The sequence below is a fragment of the Lipotes vexillifer genome, unplaced genomic scaffold (genome assembly GCF_000442215.2).
Source record: "Lipotes vexillifer unplaced genomic scaffold, Lipotes_vexillifer_v1.1 scaffold657, whole genome shotgun sequence".
Taxonomy (NCBI): domain Eukaryota; kingdom Metazoa; phylum Chordata; class Mammalia; order Artiodactyla; family Lipotidae; genus Lipotes; species Lipotes vexillifer.
Window position 1 is genome coordinate 1,622,661 of NW_006774518.1, and position 5,001 is coordinate 1,627,661.

Here is a 5,001-nt window from a genome sequence, read left to right on the forward strand (position 1 = left end):
GAGAAAGATTATCACCCTAGAAAAAGACGATTTTTCGTGAAAGCAACAGGATCCAATAAAGTAGGGTGAAAGACACCTGGTCTCTGCCTCAGTTTCTTCACCTGTAAAATAGCGATAATGCCTCCCATCTCACAGGGCGATTGTGAGCCTTGGGTGAAGTAAAAGTACAGAACACTTGTCACAAAACCGAGCACTCTGTGGGAATAGGTGAGTGGAGGGGAGGATTCCTAACATTTGGAAGTCAATGTTTTCTATCAGATTCTGGCTAAAAGATGGATGCAGGCATGTGACAGGTAAGCGTCCATGACTTAATCCTAGAGGAGGAAAAGCAAAATGTGCTTATACCTTTCAGATAACCAGATCAAGGGACTTAGGGAGGAAGAACTATATCATCAAAGAATTTAGCAAACGCTAGCTGAGAATAGGCCCCATGGTGTAATGGTTAGCACTCTGGACTCTGAATCCAGGGATCTGAGTTCAAATCTCTGTGGGAGCTGAGGTTTATACTCTGGACTCTGAGTCCAGCAATCCGAGTTCAAATCTCGATGGGACCTGAGGTTTATCCGGTTATCCATCTCCTCTCTGCAAATTTCTGATAATTTTTCTATTTCTACGGAAGCTTTTCCCATTCCAGCTCCTAGAAATTTTCATCCGCAGACACATGAGCTAACTTGGGGGAAAAACTCCTGTCCCTTTCATTAGGTTCAAATACAATTTTACTCTTCATATACTAAATACTTCTCAAAAATACTTTGAGATACTTTTTATTGATCACATGTTACTATTGAACTTGAAAACAACTCAAACTCGGGGGGGGGGGGGGGGGGATTCTTAAAATACAAAGACACTCATTGGAAATAACTAAATATCATATCTCATTTTAAATATATTTTTCTGTTTCAGAGTAGTATAATAACCAGTCACAGCCTTTAAGCATAAAAAATGCAATATATGGGGATAAAATTCCATGACAGCTATAGAACAGAAATGCCTTTGAAAGAGAAAAATAACTCATGAACATTTTTCGACTGTTAAATCAAAGTATACCAAGTACATTTTTAAAGGAGGCTAGGGTATATCAAATTGCTCTTAGGTTCCAATGGAAAAAAATCAATGATGGATTGGACCCTTTTAATGTTCAAATCTTACCATATACTGGCAATTACATTCTTTAGAATGATTTAAATTTATTAAGAAATATTTTAGAAGACCACTGGAAAGCAGTGTGTAAGAGCATCAAAATATTTGGCAATTCATAGACTAAGGAATTAAGATAGCATGAAGACAGTCCTTGGTTAAAACAATGAAGTGATAGACCAAAGCAGCCCCCTCACCATCATCTCATTCTCAGACTCATTCATTTCTAATTTTCAGGTGGATTTTTTTCTTCTGTGAATTTCCCATTTGTGTACATCTGATTTAAGATAGCTTATTATGATTTTGTAGGCTTTCATCGAAGCATATTATTAAGCCTTTGTTGCTCAAACTTTTCTTATGCAATAGTTTCCAAGTAAATATTTTTCTTCTCAGTTCTCTTATTATTTGCAACTACATGTTTTACTATTTTATATTTTGTATTTAAGTCACTAACTTATCTGGAACTTGATTTGTTACTGGCTGAGAGGTAAATGTCCATCTTTGTTTTCTCCAATAGGCAAAGTTAGTTATAGCATCACAATTTATTTTAAAATCAATTTTGCCTACCTACTGAATTGAAATATCAACTTTTTCATTTATTAATTTCTACATATCCTTGTATCCATTTTTAAATTTATCTGTTTCCCTCTATGTATATACTTATGACAGTGCTAGGATCTTCTGATTAGATTTTAATACATTTTACTGCCCATAGAGCATTCTTTCCCAGGCTATTTGACATTTTCAGCTGCAGGGGAATAAGAAGATAAAGAGGGGGAGGTTAGAGATTTAAATAATGTTTCATTTTGTAATTTCAAGCTCCTGGTAAAGAATTGAGAACAAATTGAGATGAGCTGACATATGAACCAGTTAGCCTGGGGTAGAGCACAACAGAGTAGATCAAAAACAGCCATGTTACAATAGAATGTATTTTTGTGGGGTAGGGGAATGAGAATACGAGTTCAAATACAAAAGAGAGGATGTAAAATTTCAAATGTTAGAGAAAACTTATTTTTTTAAATAGATGATAGTCCATTTAAAAAATAATCACTATGGTATTTAGATTCATTTAGAAGAGTGATGGAACACATTTTGAAATGTCACAATTTACAATGTACTGGAAATCAGATTCTTTACAACTGTTTGAACTTATGTGAAATTTTTAGATGTTGATCTAAAAATGTGCAGGGGGTACATAATTTTTCAGAGGAGCATGCTTTCAAATTTTGAAGACTACTACTTCAGAGCAGGAGTTCTTAACATGTGATGTAACATAGTGGCTACAAACACAGACTTAGGAGTCAGTCTTGCTGGTTGTATGACATTGGGCAAGTGACTTAAATTCAGCTCAGTCTACTTATCTGTAAAATGGGGACAGCAACAATACCCTATCTACAGAGATAAAGTTGTCAAACTTCAGCATACATCAGAATCGCCTGGAGGGTTTATTAAAACACAGACTGCTGGGCCCCACTCCCAGAGATTCTGCTTCAGGAGGTCTGGGGTCAGGCCCCCAAATCTGCATTTCTAACAAGTTTCCAGGTGATGCTAATGTTGCTGGCTCAGGGACCACACTTTGAGAACCTTTGGTCTATCTCATAAAGTCATTCATTGTGAGGATTAAAAACATTAGTACATAAACATTCTTAGAACTCCACTGGCCCACAACAGGTGCTAATACATATTAGCCTATCAGTTAGGATTGGATTCACTGCAAAAGAAAATTCTACTCCAGTGGGTTAAACAGAAAGGAGTTAGTATATGTCATTTAGCAAGAGGTCCTGAGGTCAATCATCCAGGGCTGGCACCACTGTTCAAGAATGTCATGAAGTTCCCAGGCTCCCTCTGTCTTCTTTGCTCAATTGTCTTTGTTCCGTGGCTTTTATCATCACAGACTTATAATAGTTGCTGTTCCTCCAGGAATCTTGTCTGAATTCCAGACAGGGAGAGAGAAGAGCAAAGGATATAGGGTAAAGAGTTGATGAGCACGCCAGCCAAGTCACAGCCCCTCCCTTTATATTTTATTTTTTTAGAGAAGTCACTCGCATTTTAAAAATGTTTCCAGAAGTCCCCCACGAGTGACTTTCACTTGAATCTCAGTGGTCAGACCCAGCTCACATACCACCCCAACTACAAGAGAGAAGGAAGGGAAGGATTTTGGCTCTCTAGCTACCATGGTGGATGAAATCAAAGGAGAAAGGAGTTTAGGATAAATAATATACAGCATCTGCCTAAAGGGTATCCATGAACACACAGAAACTCATGCAAAATATCAAATGTATGTGTATTTTTTTGAGGAGTCAGTCCACAGCTTTCATTAGATTTTTAAAGATCAAAAAAATATGGCTCTCAAGCCCACATTTCTTGACTCAAGCATCTAAATATTTTAACAAAAAGGATGTCTACTCCTCTGCATGCTCCATCTCAGCCATCACATGAAATCATAAAACCTAAGAGCATGGAAGCCTCTTAATTGCTCTTTCTCTTCCTTTTTAAAAAGATTCTACTGAACTTGTAAATGCTGCTTATGTTATTTAAATACCTGTTTATAAGTAGTCCTACAGGGTAGTTCTTGCAGTGTACCTGTGTTTTAATGGGACTTCCCAAATAGATCATATACTTCTTTAAAAAAGGCTTCTTCGTGTATTTTCTTCCTGTTTCATTTATATAAAGTTGGGGAACAAGGAGCATTAACTTAAGAATTAAGTTCTTCTGTCCTGAGTTTCAGGCTGGCATTAACAACTGGAGATTTAGGTTCCCTGAGAGAAGAAACTGGATGATTATTTAAAGAAGACAGGCAGAACTGGATTTATTTCTTTTCTAACTGTTTAAAACACTGAAGTCTGTACTTTGGGCACCTCTGCTTTAACTATCAAAACAGAGCAGCAGTTGGCAAACTTATTTGGGGTTGCCATAAAACCATGTGATATGTTATTATGAATGGTTTCCTTAAGGAATATGGATTCCTGGTGTCAAATGAGATGTGAACTCTGGTTGGATATTTATTTGGTATTATGGGTTGCGTTGTATTCCCCCCAAATTCAAACATTAAGGTTCTATCCCTCAGTACCTCAGAATGTGACCCTTATTTGGAGACAGGGTCTTTAAAGAAATAAAATGAGGAAAAGTTAAAGTTAGGTCATTAGGATGGGCCCTGATCTAATATGACTGGTGTCTTTACAAAAAGAGGAAAGATGAACACAGTGACACAGAGGGAAGACAATGTAAAGAGACATAGAGAAAGGATGGCCATCTACAAGCGTAGAAAGGCCTGAAACAGATCTTTCCCTCACTGCCCTTCAGAGGGAATCAACCCTGCTGACACTTTCATTTTGGACTTCCAGACTCCAGAATTGTGAGACAATATATTTCTGTTGGTTAAGCCATCCAGGTGTGGTACTTTGTTACCACAGCCCTAGCAGACTAGTACAGCAAGGATTCTCTGATGTTGTACCAAAGTTTTCTCTTATTCCTCACATTCAAAGACTACTTCCTTCTTTCTCCATGTGAGGACACGATTACATAAAGGCTGAGCTGTGGCCGAAAATTTGCCCATGCTTTTCATACTTACAAACACTTTCCTAAAGATACGGCCCCTCTGATGTCAGAAAGAATGTCCCAAGTTTTAGCTTAACACAGAGTGTGAGCAAAAGTGTTGTGGGCAACTTTCATTCTGTCATGTTGCTTAAAACGAAGTTGCTTGCTCACAATATTTTCCTTCCCTTTCCTGTAGGCTGTGATTTGGTTTTGCCCATGTGGACAAGGATAGCGCTCTGGAGATCGCAGAGCAGCAAGAAAAGCACAGGTCACTGGAGAACTTTTTGGAGAAGAGCTTCCAGAAATTTCTGGCTTGCCTTTCAGCAG

General features: G+C 37.8%; 1 non-coding gene across 1 annotated transcript; it reads left to right on the forward strand.

Moving 5' to 3' along the window:
* The first annotated feature begins 424 nt into the window (after nucleotides 1-424).
* TRNAQ-CUG (transfer RNA glutamine (anticodon CUG)) lies at nucleotides 425-497 on the forward strand. The gene has a single exon. It is a non-coding gene; the product is annotated as a tRNA-Gln (tRNA).
* Nucleotides 498-5,001: the final 4,504 nt, after the last annotated feature.